A 22918-nucleotide genomic window follows, 5' to 3' on the forward strand; every position below is an offset into this window, starting at 1 on the left:
AAAGGCAAATATAAATAAATATTTCTACTCTAGGCACAAGGCCTTGAACATTTTGGTGGGAAGAGTGCTAGCCGATTACATCGACTCTCGTGCATAGCAGGTGCATAACAGGTGCTTATTTCATTGACCCCGAAAGGATGAAAGGCGGAAATTGAACTCAGGACATAAATACAGACGAAATACCGCTAAGCATCTCGCCCGGCGTGCTAATGATTCTTATTTCTTTACTGCCCACAAGGAGCTACACGCAGAGGGGAAAAACAAGGACAGACAAACGGATTAAGTCGATTATATCGACCTCAGTGCGTAACTGGTAATTATTTAATCGACCCCGAAAATATGAAAAGCAAAGTCAACCTCGGTGGAAGTTTAACTCAGAAAGTAACAGCAGACGAAATACCGCTAAGCATTTCGCCCGGCGTACTAACGTTTCTGCCAGCTCACCGCCTTCAAGTAAGTATAAATAATATTTTCATCATGTGTAATAAAAAGTTTGGCAAGCAAGTAAAATTCTATTTCGAATCCTTCGTCTGGTGAAATCTTGTTTTTTTTACTTATAGCGCAGATGCAGTTTATATATAGCATAATATAGAAATTAGTATATTACTTACGTTGCGATTTTCCAGTAAATTATTTTTTTGCGCAGGGTGAGAGGCGGTTTACTAATTATTGTTTAGTTATATTAACTTAATGAATATTGATTCTTTTGGCTTAGACTTTCATAATTACCTTTTCATCGATTAATGAATGGACATATTATCTGCGCTCGGTAAATTAATAAAAATATACTCTTAATTGATTGACGCTCTATATATTTCTGTTCGATCAAATATTTGCTATTTTTTGATATAGCTGCAAAATATTTACACCTTTTCAAATGAAACCCAGTCGAATACACCCATATATGCCTGCGCAGAAATATAGATACATTAGTATAGGTGATGCTTTCTTGCAATCTTTAATTATAATTTTTCTATTAATATTTTCATATTTTTGTTTATTCACCAATTATTTACAAAATATGTCTGCAATGTACAGACTTTGTTGGCATAAATTGTAACCCAATTACAGAAAATAATTTGAATTCCAGCATGTATGTGTGTGTGTGTGCGTGTGTGAGTGTGTGTGTGAAATGGAGAAACAGAGAGAGGAAGAAAGAGTGTATGTTTGTGTGTCTATGCGTTCCATAATTTACTTAAATATTTGTCTGCAAAGTTATATAATTGTTTGCATATAGACAGATAAACATATATGTACATATACGTATGTATATACATGTGGTGTTTGTGTGTATTTATGTGTGCGCAAATATGAATATGCGTGTAAGGGAGAATCTTTGTGCGAGTATATATATACATATTTCCTGCTTACATATTCATTATTTGTAAATATTTATATACACACAATTATATAGGCATATATATATATATATATATATATATATATATATATATATATATATATATATATATATATATATATATATATAAACATATATGCCTACATATATGTATACATGTATGAATGTGTTTGAATGTATGCATGTAAGCATGTATGCATGTATTAGGATCTCACATTGTCAGGAATGCGTTATTTTGAAACCTGTGTGTTCTATAGTTTTGTAAAATTTCATATTCACAGATGTTATTGGTTTTAACTATCTTTCTAGACAAAACATTATATGAAACGATTGTATTTTAACTGCTTACATGAAAAATCGCAGTTTATCAAAAGTTTATAACTATTATATTTTATAAATATTTTTGCTTATTATATTAGATATGAGACTTACGTGTATTTAACATGCCCAACGATGTTGCTGTTAGAAATTAGCCTTTTCTGCTGCAGGCACAGAGCTTGAGATTTGGGGGAATGTATTAAGTCGACTACATCCAGCTCAATGCAAAACTAGTATTTATTTAATCGACCCCAAGAGGATGAAAGGCAAAGTCGACCTCGGCGGAATTTTAATTCAGAACGTAGTGAGAGACGAGATACCGCTAAGTGTTGTGCCCGGTGTGCTAAAGGTTTTTTTTTTCTCTATTGCCCACAAGGGGCTAAACATAGAGGGGACGAACACGGACAGACAAAAGGATTAAGTCGATCACATCGACCCAGTGCGTAACTGGTACTTAATTTATCGACCCCGAAAAGATGAAAGGCAAAGTCGACCTCGGCGGAATTTGAACTCAGAACGTAAAGACACACGAAATACCGATTAGCATTTCGCCCAGTGCCATGTTGCTGTTAGTAATAATGGTTTAAAATTTTTCCACAAGGGTAGCTTCGGGGAGGGTATCAAATTAGATTACATCGATCCCAGTGCGTAACTAGTACTTATTTAATCGACTACGAAAAGATGAAAGCTAAAGTCGACTTCGCAGAATTTGAACTCAGTACGTAGTGACAGACGAAGTATCGCTATGCATTGTACCTGGCGTGTTAACGATTCTGCCAGCTCGCAGCTTTGTTGCTGTTAGTAATAACGAAACCCTTACATTTTCTTTATTTCCCCCTCTCTCTCTCTCTCTCTCTCTCTCTGTTTCTTTCTATTTCATTCATTTTCTTTCTCCAAATCAAGTACGTATGCGTGACGGAACTCGAGACCGCCGAAACTCGCCTGTTAGGCAAGAGGCTTACCTCTACTCTTGATTTTTAAATGTTTCAACTTTTCAGCGAATGAATGTCTATTTTTGCAATATTATTATATTTCTTCGTTACTGCTTTGCTAATTTAAACACCGACAGAAAGATGTTTTCTCTATTAAATGCTTGGATAATTCACAGTTAATGAAAGTTTTGAGCTTATTGCATTCCATATATTCGCCTGATAGATTTCCCATGGTATTTTGTATATATATTTTTATATAAAATGTCAAAGTATGAGCCAGATTGTTGTTGTTAGTGTAGTTATTGTTGTTGTTATTCTTGATGTTGTTGTTATTTTTCTTATAAATTTTTATTATTGATATCACTGTCCTTATCATTAGCATTGCAATCATCATCGTCGTCGTCATTATCATCATCATCATCTTCATCATTATTATCAACATCCTCCTCCTAATTATTATTATTATTATTATTTTATGTTTGACTTTTGTTTTGCATTTGTACAAGTTGGATCCAAGTCTCACCCAGAGACCTCAAGAGACAACGAGTTAGAAGTTCATGTAGGTGTTATGCCTAGGGTACCATATATTTGGATTTGTACAGTTTTGTTCAAGTGAATGTTTAAGAAACCATAAGAAAATTATGTGTTTGCTTTAAAATTTGAGATCACATAGACAGTATTTTACGTAGGATATGGGCAGTTCCCATGAGCACTATCTTTTGAACTTCAGCCATTTTGGGGTTTCCTGGAATCTGATCTAGGTAGTAATCAGCCCGTTTCGCTGTCATTCCCAGGGCACCTATGACAATAGGTATTATTATTATTATTATTATTATTATTATTATTATTATTATTATTATTATTATTATTATTATTATTATCATTATTATTATTATTATTATTATTATTATTATTATTCACCACTGCAAAAAACCTAAGACGTCTTTTCAAACGCTCCAGGATGGTGCAACTTAAAACATTTACTTACACCGTATTGGTTTTTTTTATGGCATTATTTATTTTATTCCAAGTCGTCAATAGAAACACCACGAACCTGTTACTGGTTTCCTCCGGTTGCTTATCTATATTCGGCCCACCAAATAAGTTTGATGGGCGTATTATTTAATATAATCGAACACAACTCAACAAGATAGCGGAGCATGTCTTGAAAACGTTGAGAAAAAAAAAACAAAGCAAACCCTCCCATGAATCTGGTAACGTCTGGAGATTTCTCTCCCCTTCCATCTGTTATTGGCAACCATACAGGAGAAGGGGAGGAGGAAAACGAGACCGTGAGAGTAAAAAGTCCACCTCGTAGTAACAGCAGTTGTAGCAGTAACAGCAACAGCAGTAGCAGTGACAACAGCAGCAGCGGCAACAAAAACGGCAACAGCAACAACAACAGCAACGAGAACATTACCAACAGCAAAAGCACGTTCGCGGCAGCACCAGCGAAAAAGGAGGGAAGATTTACCGCGAATCTCACAAATAAAGATGAAGTGTTAACGCAGGCATAGTAACTGATTAAACAAGAAAAAATATGGGCCAACTTAACTGTTCCGTCAAAAGCAATTGAAGCAGTGGAGAGAAGAACGGTGACATTCAGATGCATCTCAGCAGAGACGAAAAGAGCGGCCTTATTAGCCCAAGTAGTTATTGAAGCGGCGCGGAGGTACATCACAGATAACATCGAGGACATAGCGAGGGGAAAACAATATAGCACTACTTCGGTGCTGTTGCAGTCAGAAGCCCTCGCTAAGAATCATTGAACGGCACCTTGCAAAGTCTTCAAAGTGATTATGTACCCCTCCCACATGGTTGAATATACAGCACGTGTCCGCATTCATAGGATCAGACCAGGACTTGATATTTCGTGGCTTCTGAGATGCGTAATTGCGGAGGGGACGGACTCTGTCCCAATAGAGCTGACAAGAACTGCTAGAGAAGACTGGTCCGGGGTTGACCCGGGTCAGACCCGGAGACATTAAAAATATCCTGGAGCACATCCGTCTCTAGATCTGGACGGTGGCACGCACAATGACAGAATGTAAAATGCCGCATTGCTTAGCTTGTGAAGAAACGACTCATTTGAAGCCTAAGAGAAACGACTTGGGCTTCATCTTTACCTTCCTTGGAATTTGTCCAGGTAACATGCCATATGAAATTAGTACAAATTTAAGTTATAATGAATAGCTTTCTGATAGCCACGAATATTAAATTGTAACAACCGAGAATTACAGACGACTTTTTAGACTTTATTTCCACTGCAAAAATAAACAATGAAAACTAGAAAATAGAACACACGCGTAGTAAGGTGGTTGTGTTTGTAAACGCTTAATTAAACCCTTGAAAGCTAGCGCTGTGTTAAAATTGGAGTGAAATGTATAGCTTAATCTAATGTTTCAATAAGTTGTTTCTTATACATAGGAATAATTCGCCCCTTTATTTGTTTTAAGAGAGGGAAACTCAATCATATAAATAAACACACACCAACCCATGAAGACATTAATGCAAATTATTTATACATTAAATAAGGTAAAACCATTGACATTAAACGGATACGCTTATACACACTAGCACGCACGTATATGAATATGTTTACGTATCTGTATCCGTAAGTGTGTGTATATATATATATATATATATATATATATATATATATATATATATATATATATATAATGTGTGTGTGTCTACGTATGTATATATCCACTCAGAAATGTATAATCGAACATGTGACTGTGTGGTAAATAGTGTATGGTTCCGAGATTAGACTACCATAACCTCGGCCCACAAAACATTGATAGTCGATTGGGCAGACGGAATCTGAAAGAAATTAATCATACACACACACACACATGTATATATAATCATACATGCATACGTGTGTGTGTGTGTGTGTGTGTGTGTGTGTGTGTGTGTGTGTGTGTGGGTGTGTGTTTCTTCCTCATCATCACTTCACAATCGGCGTTGGTGTGATTACAGGTTTGGCTGAAGAGACAGACAGAATACATACCGAGTTTAGAAACATGAGTATTAATGTCAATTCGTTTGACGAAAGTTCTTGAATGCAGTTTCCCAGTATGACCGCAGACTAATGGCTGAAACAAGAAAAGGAAAGAAGTAGTATATAATTTTCTTACATATATACAGAGATACAGAGTTGCGTTTGTGTGTGTAAACTTACACGAGCTCAATGGTGTACTTAATTGCTGGTAGTATTTTAAATTTAATTACCTGCTACTTCCCTGTATCCAGCATTTTGAAATATATTTTTCTGGAATGCGTTCCTCATTTAACTTGTTACAAAATACATACGCTGACATAAATGTATGGCACGAGATATGTGATATTTCAACACATACCACTGGTTTGTCATCATGTAGATTCATGAATTTCACGAATTTCGCATTCAGATATTTTAGACGCACTCCACGTCAGATGTTCGTGACAGGTTCCGTATTAATTACTAAAGCCTATCCATTCTTAAGCTAGGAGCAACGTTAAACCTTTATTTCCATAGTATTCATATTCTGAAAGAGAACTGTAATGTTTTCTTCCTTTGCATTGAAATATAACGGGAAGAAATTCGTCTGCTTCTCTCGTTCTGCTTATAGCAAAAGTATCATTTCCACTCACAAGTGATTCACAATTAATCATGTTTTCCTTGAATAATGATATCTTCTCTTTTATTCTTTTAGTATTTCTTAGATTCAGTCTAAATTTTGCCCACGTTTTAGACTCCGTCGTTCTCTGTTTATTCGATCTGAAATTTCTATGAACTTATTTCTTAGTGGTAGTAATATTAAGGAGGATGCATTTATGGAGAAACTTGTGTACAAAAGAACAAACTTATCTTTTAAAACCGTCTAAACGTAATTCACAAAAACAAAGTCACGAATGCAAATACACAAAAACACAACACACACACACACACACACACACACACACACACACATCGGATTTTCAAAAGTGTACGGTATTGGAGCATTGTAGCAAAACAATATCTTTTCTGGTCTTGTTTTAAACATTGTTTCCTTTTATGGGGATAGCGTGGCTGGAACCACTGTCAATTAACCGACAGAGTGATTTGCCGTGGATAGTTACGCGATGAAGTAACGGAATTTTCGCCAGGTTTGCTACTAAGATCATGTGATAGCTGCACGAGAACATCAAATCAAAGCCTTTGTCCAGTCGATATGACACATGGCGGGACAAAAGCTATGAAGAATGAAAGTCATGTTCCAATATGGAGCTGTTTTAGCCTTTTACTTGTATCCACACAACTAGTATTGTATTTAGCCAAGGCTTGGTGACATGTCTCTGTTATAAATCCTGCCTTTGTGAATAATTCAACCGTTCTACACAGTTACATTTCTATCGATTTACACTGCTGGCAAGGCAATTGAACAATCTGGAATTATAATAGAAGACGAATCCAGAAGCTGGAAAACTGGATACATTTTGAAACCATTTAGTTTTCGAAGAGAACACAATATCACGTTGTCTTATCCTCAACTGTATTATTTCATTTCTGAAAACTAAGATCCTTTGAATGTTTATGAGAACATTTCCTTTACTGCACAGTTTATGCAACAATTGAAACAACGATGTAATTCAAATCCAACCAAAATCTTTTATCGCCATATAATCTGTGAATCTCCTAATAGAATCATCTCTTTTAGTTGCACTGAGATACTTTCTAGAATGCCTCTTAACAATGTATTTACAACCTGGAACAATCTTGAAAATTACTCTGCCTGATACATAGAGTGCATAATTTTCAGTCTCTTAACACTTAAACTATTAGAACATTTTGTATTTCATTTTCGTACATGATAACCACGGGATAATGCACATTTGTAATCGTCTCACAAATCCATACATCTTGTGGACATGTCTTAAAGGACAATCGTCTATTGAAATAATGTCCTCTTCAAATTTATAAGCCTCATGTTTGTAGTAAGCCTCACATTTGTAGTGAAATTATGCCCAACGTAAATAATATTTTCTTACGATGTTTCTGCTTTGAAACCGTAAAGTCACTACAGTAGAAACTTCTAGCTGTTATGCTGCAATATTGAAAATTTCGTCTGTGTAAATACATTATATAATACACCATAGGCTCAAATACACTACCCTTGTCTTCTTTGAATAATAACCTGTACGACTTGATGGAAAATATGTAAATAACCCATATTAGATATCGTTTGAGCATTTTGTTGCTTTGGAGGTTTAGACTAGTTTTTCTGGCAATAATATTTCAAGGTGCAGTAAACATTAGAAAATCTCCTACATCTTTCATATGTTCAAAGTCAGGGTAGAATTAAATCAGCTTGGCGACAATTAATAATTTTCCTACTGAAATTAGAACAAGATAAAGGTTGTGAAACAGCTGTAAAACAACGGACGTCATGTGGCTAGATATGTATGTATATATATATATATATATATATATATATATATATATATATATATATATATACAAACCTCTCAGATGTACTGACTTTATCAGTTTTATACTTATCTTTTCTATACGATCTTCACGAGTACTGGCGATTTCTGTGTCAATGATTTCAATTGAGATATCTCCTACTTCGTGGATTGTGAAAACTGATGCTATCCCCTTTTATCTTTATATTATAATTTTCACTTATTTCAGTCATGTGACTGCGCCCATAGTGGGATACCGCCTTGAAAAACTTTAGTCGAACGAATCGACCTCAGTACTTCTATGCTGTCAAGCCTGTTTCCGTCTAACAGATCCTGTAGCACAGTTTGAGAGACTATAGTACAAATCTCTTGCCCAATGGGCCAGCGAGTGGGACCTATGTGGTACCACACGGTTGGGAAGCAAAAGTTTTACTCCACAGACACACCTGCACCCTTTCTTTAAATATCATTCATCTTTGCAAATTGCTTTTGAATATGGTACCACCAGCGTAAAATACCTTTTTCGTCGAGTGGTGTTTGAATATCCTGCTCTCAAGAATCAATGTAACACGTAATTTAAGGACAATGGAAAGGAAGAAGAGTTAATATGGTGGAAGAGTTATTCTAGCAATATATACAAGCAGATAATGAATTAAGCTTGCTCACTTTTGTATTACATTTGGTAGAATCTCTGTATTTTTCCTATGCCAGTACAGCCAATCCCTTTCGTTTGCCGCATAAATTTTCACACATTTATCTATCATTTTTATCACTTTAAAATGGTGACAATCGATCAGTTTTCTCAATGAAAGGTTTCAAAACTGTGTTGATGGTGGTGTTGGTGATATATCGTTGTGAATTTATTTCCATGTGTCTATACACATTTCTGATTTCACTAGTTTGTTAACTGGTCTAGACATAAGTACAGCTTCCGACGACTGAAAGAGAGAATGCACTTAGAGACTGGAACTAAATAACATCAGATATTTTAATTTCGGTTTTCAAAATTCGTTTGCTGCACACCGATACATCCTTCCTATAAGGCGCAACGTCTGCAACTAAGATGAATTTTCAACTATTTCCTGTAAATATATATATGAAGGCCAACTTGAAACTAAAAGGAATGAATTTATGAAGAGATTCCATTAAATTATGTATTATATATACGTCGAAAAATTTTGATATATTTTGAGAAACTGTCGGCCGATATAAATAATTTATTTGTATTTACTTTCATCTTCTCACGTCCAGGAAGGGATTCAGACAAATTAATAAGGACAATCGATAGTATTTCTGTATATAAAAAGAAACGGGTTCGTATCTGTAACCTGTAATAAAACGCATATGTATATATATATATGTATATATATATATATATATATATATATATATATATATATATATATATATATATATATATATATATATATATATATATATATATATATATATATATATATATGTATATATATATATATATATATATATATATATATATATATATATACAGAGAGAGAGGGAGAGAGAGAGAGAGACAGAGAGAGAGAGAGAGAGAGAGAGAGCCATACCCTTTTACCTACGGTCTATTTTTAACCAACTCCAGTGGCTAGACTTCTACACTGTAGGTTGGATATCAGTCATGGTGGTATTTACCTTACCATGAGGAAAGCCTAACGATAACAACAGTCGTTTCACACTCTGACCAACAAACCCTCTACACCCCATTTCGATTGGAAAATGCTCTGCTTTCTAGCCTGCGTCTTCTCATTCCTCGAGCGGCGTCTATGTTATCTTAACTCGACTAGATTTACAATATTCTTTCCTTCACACCACATTAAAATGTTCGTTTTTTTTCGTAACTGGGATGGGAAAGAGTCCCTGGCACAATGGTAAATCTGCAGTCATCTCCCAATAGCCGTTCCACTTTTCATCTCTCACAGGAGGTTTCTTGTTCTTCTTCTTGAAACGGATCCGCTGACCTGAGCACACGACGGTAATGAAGTCTCTAGTTGGTAGTTTCAACGGTTTTTTCTAACTCGAAAGTTTTTATATATTAAATTATTCTTTCCTATCGATAGATCTTCTAAATAACAATTGTTGCGATCCGTTACTCCTCATCAGTCCACTCTTTGCGGTGAGCTACATGGCGTAACATAAGTAACCAATCTCCTTCCTATTAATTATCTAAAGAATTTATTGTATTGAGTAATCATTTCTCTCTTTATTGTTCAATATCTAGTATGAATGCACCCATACACAAATACGTGTGTGTATTGATGTGTATGCATGTGTTTGTGTGTATGTATGTAATTATGTATGTAATGTATGGATATGCATGTATATATCTCTGTATTTATGTGTGTGTGTCTATATGTCTGTATGAATGCATATATGTATGTATGTATGTATGTATGTATGTATAGAATGAGTAAGGGGGAAAGTGAGAGAAAATGTGCAATAAGGAATATATCGAGCTGTGGGAAATGAAAGCGGGGGCGTTAAAAAATATTTCAGGCGAGTTTCAGATGCAGATGACTAAAGCAAAAATCAAATAAAGAATAAGCAACAGATAGACATATTATGGGAGTAAGCGTAGAACATGGAAACTAGAGTAAGATAAAGTTGAAGGATAGGATGATCACGGAATTAAAATAGATATAGGCGGGAAAAGATAATAATTACATGCTGAATTTCTCACATAAAAAATTGAAAACCCATATATAGATAAACAAACAACGAACTTCATCTGTTGTTTTCTAAAATTGAAACTAAAATACAAACAGATATATAAACAGAATCAATCAAATATACGAAGATGGAAACACGATTTCAGATGAAATAAATAACTAAAATACAATAAGTTGATAACAATAAAAATAATATAAAGCGTGATATTAATAACAACATTAACAGTAACAACAAAATGAATGATATTAGAAAAACTACTACCTCACACACACACACACACACACGCACACATACATACACACACATACACACACACATTAAGTTACATATATACACGAAAGTGCATTTATACATATTTCCATTAGGTGTACGTATGTATGTATGTACGTACGTGTGTGTATATGCATATATATATATTCATATATAGAGATTTATATATGTACTGCATATGTATCTATATGTATATATATATATATATATATATATATATATATATATATATATATATATATATATATATATATATATATATATATATAATTCTAATTATATCCATATATACATGTTACATGTATGTATTCATTTATTATTTACTAGTTTCAGTTATTTGACTGCTGCCATGCTGGAGTATCATCTTTAGTCGAACAAATCGATCCCAGGACTTATTTCATGTAAGCCTAGTACTTATTCTTTCTTAAACTTTAACACTACCATCGGTTGTCCAGCGATGGTGGATGAAGGGCAGACAAACCTACACACACACGTACAGAATATATATACGTATATTCTTCTGTCTTAACGTTCTGAGTTCAAATTCTGTCGAGGTTGACTTTGCCATTCATCCTTTCGGGGTGGATAAATCAAGTACCAGTTGTGTCCTGGTGTTGAACTTATCGACTGCCCCCCCTCCCTCAGAATTTCGGTCCTTGTGCCTAAAGTAGAAAATATTATATCATATCTAAATTTACAGCTACACGTTCGGGCTCACTTTCATATTGTTAATATTTGTATGTCTTAAGGTTGCGAACAGGCAGAAATGTTAGCATGCCGAGCGAAATGCTTAGCTGTAGTTGGTCAGTCTTTACGTTCTGAGTTCAAATTCCCCGAGACCGAGGTCGGTGTGTTCCTTTGTGTGGAAGAGCGTAGGCTCGAAACGTTAAAGATATTTTCACTTCCCTAGCGTTAAACTAATACAGCTGTTTGTTGTGTACACCACCTCTCTGCGTCTTTTGTTTTTTGTGTGACTTCTTCCCTATAAATTAAGTACCAGTTACTACTGGGGTCGATCTAATCGACTGGCCCCTACCCGAAAATTTCGACCTTGAGCCGAGAGTAGAATAGAATATTCTCTTATTATATCTATAATATAAATCACGTCCTGTATGTGTGTGTATGTAAAAGATTATAACGGCCGTATTTTTCATCTGATTTTCTGCAAACTGGGAACATGCATTACTTATGTTCCACATATTGTTAAAATTTGTATGTTTAAAGGCGGTGAGCTGGCTGAAACGTTAGCACGCCGGGCGAGATACTTAGGGGTATTTTATCTGCCGCTACATTCTGAGTTCAAATTCCACCGAGGTCGACTTTGCTTTTCATCCTTTCGGGGTCAATAAATTAAGTACCAGCTGCGTGCAGTGTTTGATGTAATCAACTGGCCCCATCCGCCAAAATTACGGTCCTTGTGCTTTGAATGAAAACATATTTGTATGTTTAAAAGGCGGCATGCAGGCAGAACAGTTAGAACGCCAAGCAAAAGTTTGAAGGACAATTCGCCCGTTTTGAAATTCTCTTTCCGAATTCCGCAGAGGTTGACTTTGCATTTTATCCTTTCAGAGTCGATAAAATAACTACAAGAGGAGCACTGAGATCGATATCCTCGTCTAGCTTCCAAAATATGATAGCAATATTTCTATGTTTGTTAGATAGCGTGACTGTATAATAGTTAGCACGCCTGGTAACATGCTAGGCTGAATTTTGCCGATCTTAAGGTTCTACCTTCAAATAGCACGTAGATCGTTTACCTATCATTCTTTCCGATCAGTACTAGGGTCGATGTAACCGACGTACTCATTCCTTCGTAATTGCTGACCTTGTGCCAAACCTAAAATCAATATTCGCATGTGAGCTTGTCGGTGTCTACGTGTCCTTATATGCATGCGTAAGCTTGTTTGAGACGTTACATGATATATATATGTTTGTGTGCGTGTTTATACACATACACACGCATACACGCACACACATTCAAACACACTCACACACACGCACACACAAACACATATATATGAATACACACATGTAAATTTGTATGTGCTTATTGTTTCCCATTTTCTCAATACATATTTGCAACAATTTTTGCCTGGTTTTGTTTTCCTACCCGACCAGTTATGAATGCTTAACAGGTTGATGTCTGTCTTGTGTTATGTCATCCATTAATGTAAAAATTAATGATTGTATAAACAATGTTAAATGTAATACAAGTATATATATATATATATATATATATATATATATATATATATATATATATATATATATATATATATATATATATATCCAAATCAAATAAGAATTTAGATCGATATATGGGCTTAAAGAAGAAATAAGAGTAAAGCAGAAACATAGCTGCAATATAGCTGCAATCTTTGGACTGAAATAGTAATAACGTAGCGGAATATATATCTTTGCTAATGGGTATTATATGAATGATTTGGCCGAATCCTGGTCAGCAATATTGTATTAATTACATGTGGAAAATTATACCGCACTAGAAGTCAGATAACGTCGACATATCGCAATTGTTCGGCTGCTTATTATTTCGTACGACGTTATTACATGTTAGTTTAAAAAAAAATTAAGTTTTGTTCACAGGTTTGTTACGTAAGTTACACTTAGTTAGTCGGCATTTAAGAACATCCCTACTGTTATTACACGTGTTTTATATTATATTTTATATGTTATGTAATAATAACAAGAAAGGTGAAATTGGAAAATTAATCATGACACATAAAATACTCATCGATACAGGTAAATGGGGGATGGAGCAGACTTAAAAGAAGAAGTAGCTTTAGAATAGATGCATTCGTAGGTTAATAGGGAAAAAAATTAAAGAAACGTGAAAAAATAACAGCGAAAATTCGAAAAAGCGTTTGTAACAACGCACGCACGTGTAGTAGTAGCAGTAGTAGCAGCAGATGTAATACTAGTAACTGTAGTAACAGTAGCAATAACAATAGCAGCAGTAGCAGGAGTAGTGAAAATATTGTTTTTATATATATAATCCTTCAGTTATTTTCTGGCTCTCCATTGAAACCGCATTTCGTTCGCATGAATTTACATAAATATTTATTTATATATCTGCAATGCTAAGTGAAGACACTCTAGATTATCCCTTGCTGTGCTTAAGCTCTTGACAATAACCTAACCTCCTATAATGATGCAGTCCACTAAGCTGTAGAAAAGGAACCAAGTATTGTTAAATCTTATTGTCTACATCACCAATAACAATATATGATTAAATAATGTCTAACTTGCCTTACACATTGGGATTCACTTCATCTCATTACTGTCATTTCGATAGCGATCGGCTTGGAAAATCTGATTCAGTGAACAAGTATTATGTTTACATAACGTATGAAATTAGTACCTCAAGGAGTATTTATTTTATTAACATTTATACTACTACTACATATATATATATATATATATATATATATATATATATATATATATATATATATATATATATATATATATATATATATATATATATATATATATATATATATACGTTTATATATTTGTTTTGCAAGATTCTTGATATGTATGTATGTATACATATATACATATTATATGTTTGCTTACATATTCTTCTATATTAATCATATAATATCAATTCAAAGCAATTTCTAATGCAACGTATGAATGGCTCATGACCTTGTGGTTAGTGTGTTCGGATCACCGTCGTAATAACTTCAGTTCAATTCCTGTTCCTGGCAGTCTGCTATCTCCATGAACAACGCGTTTACTTCACGTTGATCAAGCTCTTTGGATGCAGTATATACAACAAAATACTCTCATTCTAGTTAAAGTTTGAAAGCATCGAGAAGTAAGACACACGAGGATGAAGAGACAGATATAAATTTCTTCAAAGGAAAGTGAGAATCCTTTAAGAACTTCACATTTCGTTTCACTGAATAATTTTGATAATAAAAACGTAACAGGTAATATACAAAATAACCCGTATAATTTAGAGAAACATTAACCCTTCATCTTTAAAACCAACCACATCTGGCCAAAATATTCTACTGGCTGTGTCCAACCTCTCTTACCTACCCTACAATATGGTGACTATTGTCCCCGTGAACAAATAAGTAGCGAAATCATGGTATATGTCATCAAACTTTATTCGTTCCTGTGTGACGGGTGTCGCAGGTTAACAGAAAATCATTAAGTAAATGATATCACATGTTTATTGTTTTTTTTTCCTTTATTGCCATTTTCATCTCTTAATAGTTTCGCTTGTTGAGCTGATGCCATGCATGGGCATCGCTGTGAAGATATTTAACGCAACATTGTCCTTAGCCAGTTTGACTCAGAGAGTGAAAGGTCGTAAGAGAATACTATATGACTGCAGTGCGGGACGCTAGAGATTCTTTTAATCTAATGCTCCACATTCTATAGTAATGTTAGGTTCAGTTTTAGATTGCATAATTGTCTAATTTCAACACGATTAAAAGTAATCGAATGTTTCAGTATGAGAAACTTGTGGAAGGAAATATTTTCTCAATGGTAATTTGTATTTTCGTTTCGCCCCATTTCTGCCTCAAAAAGTTGACTTCTCGGATGAAAGATATTAGTACCATTATAATCCATTCCTCTTTATATATATCTACAGGAAATATATTTTTCCATGTATTTTTCCGGTCTTACGCATTTCCGCTAATCAATATGCTTGTATATCGTTATGTTGCCACTCACACAATTTAGTATCACAATGTGTAGGGAGTACCTTAACTAAAGTATGACATATAGGGTTTAAAACTCTCTACCCTATCAACGATTAGATTTCTATGCAAACAGATGTACGCTAATGCTAAAACCGTGTATTGTAGATTATTTAGAAGTTGAATCATATTTGCAAAGCATGTTACAATAAGGAAAGTAAACAGCTAAATTAATCTCCCCTAATATAAATAGATCTGCATTCTGTTCGTTATTCTTACTTCAATTAATAATGTAATTAATATAGGTAAATATATTTACTAACTCATTACATATGTAGGCTCCGCGATTTTTTTTTTTTTTTTGCCGCTGTTGAGGTGTGGCTTTCTTCTTACTCGCTAGCAATTTGTAGCTTCTGGCAACAATTTACAGAACTGGAAAACTGATATGAATATAGCAGGAAGAATTTAAAGACTTTACTTAGACACGAAATTAAGTGCGAGTTTCATAGCTTGTTAATGCATCATGTTATGATGTCCTTCGAAATATCAAATTCAGCCTATATACGTGCGATAGTTTACATATATGTACACCTCGGTTTCCTTTCTCTTACTGCACTTCCTACATATCTCCCCCTCTCAGTACATACATATATATTTAAATATGTATATATATATATATATATATATATATATATATATATATATATATATATATATATATATATATATATATATATATATATGTATACATGTGTATATATATATATATATATATATATATATACAAATAATAACAACAGACGAGGACAGGTGGTGTAAATAACAAAAGTATATATTAGTATGACGCTCGGGTGTATACATATGTATATATGTATATATATATGCATATATACATATATATGCATATATTGTTTTTTCTTCCTGTTTTTGCCTTTGTGAGTTACAAGTGATGCTATCTGTGGGATTCACAGCTTTTTTGGCTGCTATTTCTGAACTTCGGTATATGGTGAAGCAAATATTTGCTGATCCCTTAATTATATTTATAAATATATGCATATATATATATATATATATATATATATATATATATATATATATATATATATATATATATATATATATATATATATACATACACACACACACACACACACACACACACACACACACACATATATATATATATATATATATATATATATATATATATATATATATATATATATATACACAGATATATATATATGTATATTTATACACATGCATACATGTTTATGTGTGTAGGAGTGCGCGTGTGCTTGTTCGTATGTGCGTGCGTAGCGGGGAAGCAGATGCGTAGAAGATTACATCGGCAGTAATAGAGAAAAAGTAAATACGGTAAACGTCTTAGTCACTTAGAGGAGAATAATTTTCACTTACATGCTCACAAAAATTGCTGAGGAATTCAATTTGACGTGATGTTTTCAGAAAGAATGAAACAAGATTAATATCAGTTGCTGATAGAAGAATAGCTATTATCAATCTATTTCATCTCATTTGTCATGTTACTATTATTAAATGAAATGAAATCATGGCAGATGAGAATGTAAGAGGGAAAGAAAGAGAGACAAAAGAGAAAAGAGAGATATCAGCATTGCTGTTCATGTATGACAAGATCAAACTTGATTATATAATACCCGATAATAGTTAAGAAAACATGAAATACTTCAAAGTCAATCTATGAATATAATTGATATAATACGTTCCTTTACAGGTTCATTGGCATACGACACACTATATGTTCAACATGCTTTACAGTTGCCCATTTGTCAATTTAAGGATATGTGAAAAATATGAATATATACTAATAAAGAAAGAATGGACAAGTGAATAGAATGCAAAAATTATGCTTTATCTAATTACATTCAAGCTGTTTTATCTAATTTTAATCAACCTTAAATTTTTGATTAGCTAAATTGAAATTATTTGAAGAAGATGGTTGGAGATCTTCATTTTCGTTCATGTTAGTTAAATAAGACGTATGCATTTATAATAGGCGAATTGAGTGTTGATGAAACGAAAGAATGAAAAGAAGGAATAAACAAAATGAGAGTCACATATTCTGTTCTGTTTAGTTTCGTTTCTGATAACCTCTCTTTGTTCCGTTTGAATAGATATTTCGGATATTATGACTACAGTGTAATAATAACCTTCATATGATAGCAAACATATTTCTCGTTAACAAAGGCTTTATCTGATGCAATGGTACGAATACAAATAAATGGTGTAATTTAAATAAAACTCTTTAGAATCTTATTGAAAATGGACAAAAAGCGAATAAAATGCGTCAAATAATCGTAGAGATTGAAAACGAGCCTTTGCCGGATCAATTCAATATATTTTTAATAGTTCTTGTAAAATGAATCTATGGAAATAGACGAGGCAATAGGATGGGAATGTTAACTCTTTACTGCGTTTAATCTTAATTCATTTGGTTCTTTAGTGGAAAATATATGCCCGTGTTGACTTTCTAAGATATACACACATATATATATATATATATATATGTGTATGTATGTATGATACATGGATTCACCTGCACTGATGCACAGCCAAACACGCTTACAAACGTAACATATATATATATATATATAGTGAAAAACGAGCGAGAAGGGAAAGATAAAAACATTGATAATCTAATACGAATATTTTATCAAATTCGATACAAAAACGTTTTTTTTTTTTTAATTAACTGAGAAACACTTTTCAAACTTTGTCTATTCAAATTATGCTTTCACAATTTATGTTTTATCGAAAACCAAGGTTTTAAGTTTACAAACTTCATTCTTCCAAGCCAAAATGTGTTATTGCATTCCTGAAGGTTGGTGACAACTGTTGAACTGAATTTAGTCTTCTCAAGACTTTGAACGTGAGCTAATGGCATTTTGAGCATGCGACTACGTTTTGTTAAATAATTATCACGTTTCCTCACTGTATTTTGTGCACCTATGAAGATCATACATGATTACCGCTTTCTTTTGTTTTTAAATTATAAAACATCAATGCATAGTTGTAAAGAAAGAAACTACTACATTTCACCGCATCGGACTCTGATGTGTTGTCTGTGTCAGTGAATCTGCCCTACATCGAAATTTTCTCACCGATTGCAACAATCGTCTTTACAATTACAGTTTAATAGCGATTCGTTTTATTTAGATTAGCACTTATCATCTACTGCTACGATACTCCACATCTGTTGTGGTGTCTTATCCGATTGTTTCCACTGAGTAATAAAGCGAACATACTTGGCAATGGTATGATATTACTGTTCTGATTTATGTATTCAGGATGTCTCAGGAAAGATATGATTAGCATTCTCTGCATTATCCACTGCTACAGGAACATGTGTCTGCACATGGGTTTTCATTTTCAGTATTTATTTTCCATAATATATGTTATATTTGTCTATATATTGCAGCAAAACGCGCTACTGTTTAAACTCAGCTGATGTTCTGATCTTCAGTGAAAAAATGGTAGCTAACTGAACTGAAATAATCTGGGAAGCACCTACAATATTGCTTGTTATGCTAGTATTCCTTTTCTTTGAATACTGTGGATTTGATATGCTAGTATTCCTTTTCTTTGAATACTGTGGATGTATATGTGTTGTGTACTGCCGAGACCTATTAAAGTTATAACACACTCTACAGTTATCGTGAACTGAAAGTATTCCCTTATATAGGTTAAGAGGATTCCTTAGTTGTGAGGCCAAATCTGAAGTTGTATTATCCCATTCATAACATTGAAGTTTGAATAGTGAGGATGATTGTTTAAATCTGTTTTGATTGTGATACATGTTTATGGTGTAAACTGACAAATTTGTTCTCTTATCTTTTTTATGTTATATGTTTGTCCATTGTTCACGGAGATGTTGAACTACCTGCAATGACATCATTGTGAAAAACGTGCATGTTATATATCACACAATGATCTTAGAAATATAATCGTGATACTTGTGCCATGTTGTAACTGAGAATTGTCTAATGATTTTTGTTTTCTGAATGCATCTCTATTAACTTTGTACAGGGAAGATTCTTCATTTTTCACATTGTTATTGCCTGTTCTATAAGTTGTCATCCTCTTCAAATTTTTGTTGTGATCAATCTGCGTATTGATCTATGTTTTTTTAAGCTCTGTTAACAGACATTATTAATACAGGAGAATAGGTGAGAATATGAGAATACATGTGGCATGCTACCAGTAATTTAAGATTTCTTTTTATCCCCTACATGCCCATACATTTTGCGGAATGACAAATCTTCTCATAACCTTCACCATAACTTGCATTGACATACTATCAAGTGACTGCAGGACATCTACTAATCATAGGTTTAATAACCCCCATTTCATTTAAATGGCCCATTGTGTAATATATTTTGCTTAATTCGTTTAGAATCTATTTATAATTACACTACAGAGCATCTTTATTACTATAGGTAATGGATTTGACCACCGCTGCAATATTTTCAGAGTAAGACGAATGTTCGTGTATCAGTAATAAATATTTAGACTTTTTACTGGTTTCGTTCTCTACAAGCTTTTATTGTTAGCACTAAAAAGTAGACTATTCGGTTTACGGCTGCTTCAGTTGGAACTAACTTCGGCGCAAATTTTTTCCTGGATAATACATGTATGACATATAAGTTATTGATATTCCTTGGGTGAATTTATCAGGTAAGGAGGCGAACATTTTTGTAACGTACCTTTCACGTAATATTTCATTCGCCTGGATAGGGCTCACATAAAACAACTTCCTTTTGCTCGAAACGCTATCAAAGATCCATTGTCATTGTTCCAAACGTTATTGTTTACATTGATTCAAAATGAGGTTTCACAACTTTATATTTGTTTGTAATTTTGTATTTTGATAGTTAAATATTTGTGCTTGAAACCGTGTCTGTTTGAATAATTGTCAGATTTCTAGGATGTTTATTCAAAATTTGTCATTTATTTGCAAAAGTTGAGGGAGGGTATAGGCTACGCTTATTATTATTATTATTATTATTATTAGTATTATTACTATTATTATTATTATTATTATTATTATTATTATTATTATTATTATTATTATTATTATTATTATTATCATTATGCTATATCACAGAGAGGTGTTCGTTTTGGAAAGAAATGTAAAAAAAAAAAAAAGAAAAAGACAATGACAATCGTACTAACGTTTTATCACTGTTGAAGGAAGTATTTAGACGAAAAAAATTTCTATCCCGTATAATGACGTTTACATGAAATATTCCGCAGAAATTGTTGATAAAAAAAAAAAAAAACGGAAGTATTTTGTCGTTGAGTAATCATAAACGAAAGCATTACCCAAGGGAAAAATATTTTATGTTCAGATAAACATAGAAGAACAAAATCAACAATAATAAACACATGTATATAATAATAACAGCCGTAGTTATTAATATTGGTTTCAAATTTTGGCACAAGGCCAGCAATTCCTGAGAGATGGCAAGTCGATTACATTCATTATCCGAATTCATAAAAGGTAAATGCGACATCGGCGAATTTTGGACTCAGTACGGAAGGACGGTCGAAATGCCGCTAAGTATTTTCTCGGTGAACTAATGATTCTGCCAGTTCGACGCCCCGTGTTAGTTATTAATACTATTATTGCTACTAAGGCAGTAAATAGGTAGCATCGTTTCGTACGAATTAACGTTCTGAGATTAAATACCAACTTTGCATTTCATCGTTTCGTAGTCGATGAGATAAGTACCAGATAAGCACTAGGGTCGATACGATCGACAACCACCCGTTGCCAAAATGTCAGGCCTTGCGCCTAAAGTATAAAGGATTATTGTTATTATTATTATTATTATTATTATTATTATTATCATTATTATTATTATTATTATCATTATTATTATTATTATTAGTAGTAGTAGTAGTAGTAGTAGTAGTAGTAGTAGTAGTAATAGTAGTAGTAGTAGTGGTGGTGGAGGTGGTGGTGGTGGTGGTGGTAGTAGTAGTAGTAGTAGTAGTAGTAGTAGTAGTAGTAGTAGTAGTAGTAGTAGTAGTAACATTAGTATTATTATTATGGTTTCAAATTTTGGCACAATGTCAGCAATTTTAAGGAAGAGTTATTTACATTATTATCGAACCCAGTACATGGTGGGTACTTAATTTTATCGACCTGGGAGTAAATATATTCAAAGTTGATCTTCACGCTATTTGCATTAAGAACGTCGAAATTAAGAACTGCTGCTAGCCATTTTATCTAGCGTCATAACGAATCTTCCAGCTCGTATCTTTTTTATTATTAGACAGAATTGTTCGACTATATTCAAAATATAGATAAGTATCACTACGATGTTGAACAGGAAGAATATATAAAAGGGAGTATTAAAAAAAAAAGTTTGAAATTACGAAAAGATATATTATACATTTATGCTGATACATACACAAGCGTACGCACGAATGCACACACATACACACACCCATTCACACAGTCAATGGATATATATAGATTTAAATATAGATATAAATATACGTGCATCTATATGCACAGAAAATTTTATACTTGGAAGCATAATATTAAGGGAATGAAACGAAAGATTATTGATTAAGGTGATTCTGGGCACTCCCTGATGATATTCACTTAACCATTTCTGAAATTGTCTTCGTGTGCAACCGAATGCACCAGTGAGCATTTTGGGGAAAAGTTGATGTTGAAAAACACCAATATTTTGAGGCTATTCTGTTTTAAGTTCAGTGTAATATTAATAGATTTAATTTTATTAACAATCTGTCTCTTTGCATGTTGTTTATTCTCTAAACGTAACAGTTTCTCTATCCTTATAAATTCTTTGGAGATTATATGGACCCACAAATGCGAGATTTTGTCTTGTAACTCTTTCTTTGGTTTTTCGAAGACCGGTGAATCTTAGTTCATATTTGTTCTGTTCATGTTTTCCTGTAATTTCCTGAGAAGGAATTTATTCCTTTGTTGTTCGGAAGACAGTGTTCCTCTTCCAATGTTTCTTTATTTTGTGGCTTATTTCTCTGTAATATTTTAATTTTTCCTTTTCGGATTTTCAACGATCTTTATGAATTTTCATCTGTAGTTATCATTTTTTCTTCATGTCAAGACGGTATGTTAGTACGCGTGTTAGTACTATTAGGAGATGAAGGGTTATTTGGCATAAAGATATTTCACTTGTTATCTCCGTAATTTTCATTGGTAA

The 22918-nt window shown here is 33.3% G+C and overlaps 1 long non-coding RNA gene across 3 annotated transcripts in view; it reads right to left on the reverse strand.

The window, feature by feature from the left end:
* The window catches only part of LOC106883779 (uncharacterized), a 373449-nt gene that overhangs the window by 104709 nt on the left and 245822 nt on the right, over window positions 1–22918 (reverse strand). For all 3 annotated transcript variants that reach the window (XR_008265360.2, XR_001411157.3, XR_008265361.2), the window contains exon 2: window positions 5627–5711. This is a non-coding gene — a long non-coding RNA (uncharacterized LOC106883779). The remainder of the gene's footprint in view (window positions 1–5626; window positions 5712–22918) is intronic.

This window comes from Octopus bimaculoides, chromosome 13 (assembly GCF_046866305.1).
Source record: "Octopus bimaculoides isolate indiv1 chromosome 13, ASM4686630v1, whole genome shotgun sequence".
NCBI classification, from domain to species: domain Eukaryota; kingdom Metazoa; phylum Mollusca; class Cephalopoda; order Octopoda; family Octopodidae; genus Octopus; species Octopus bimaculoides.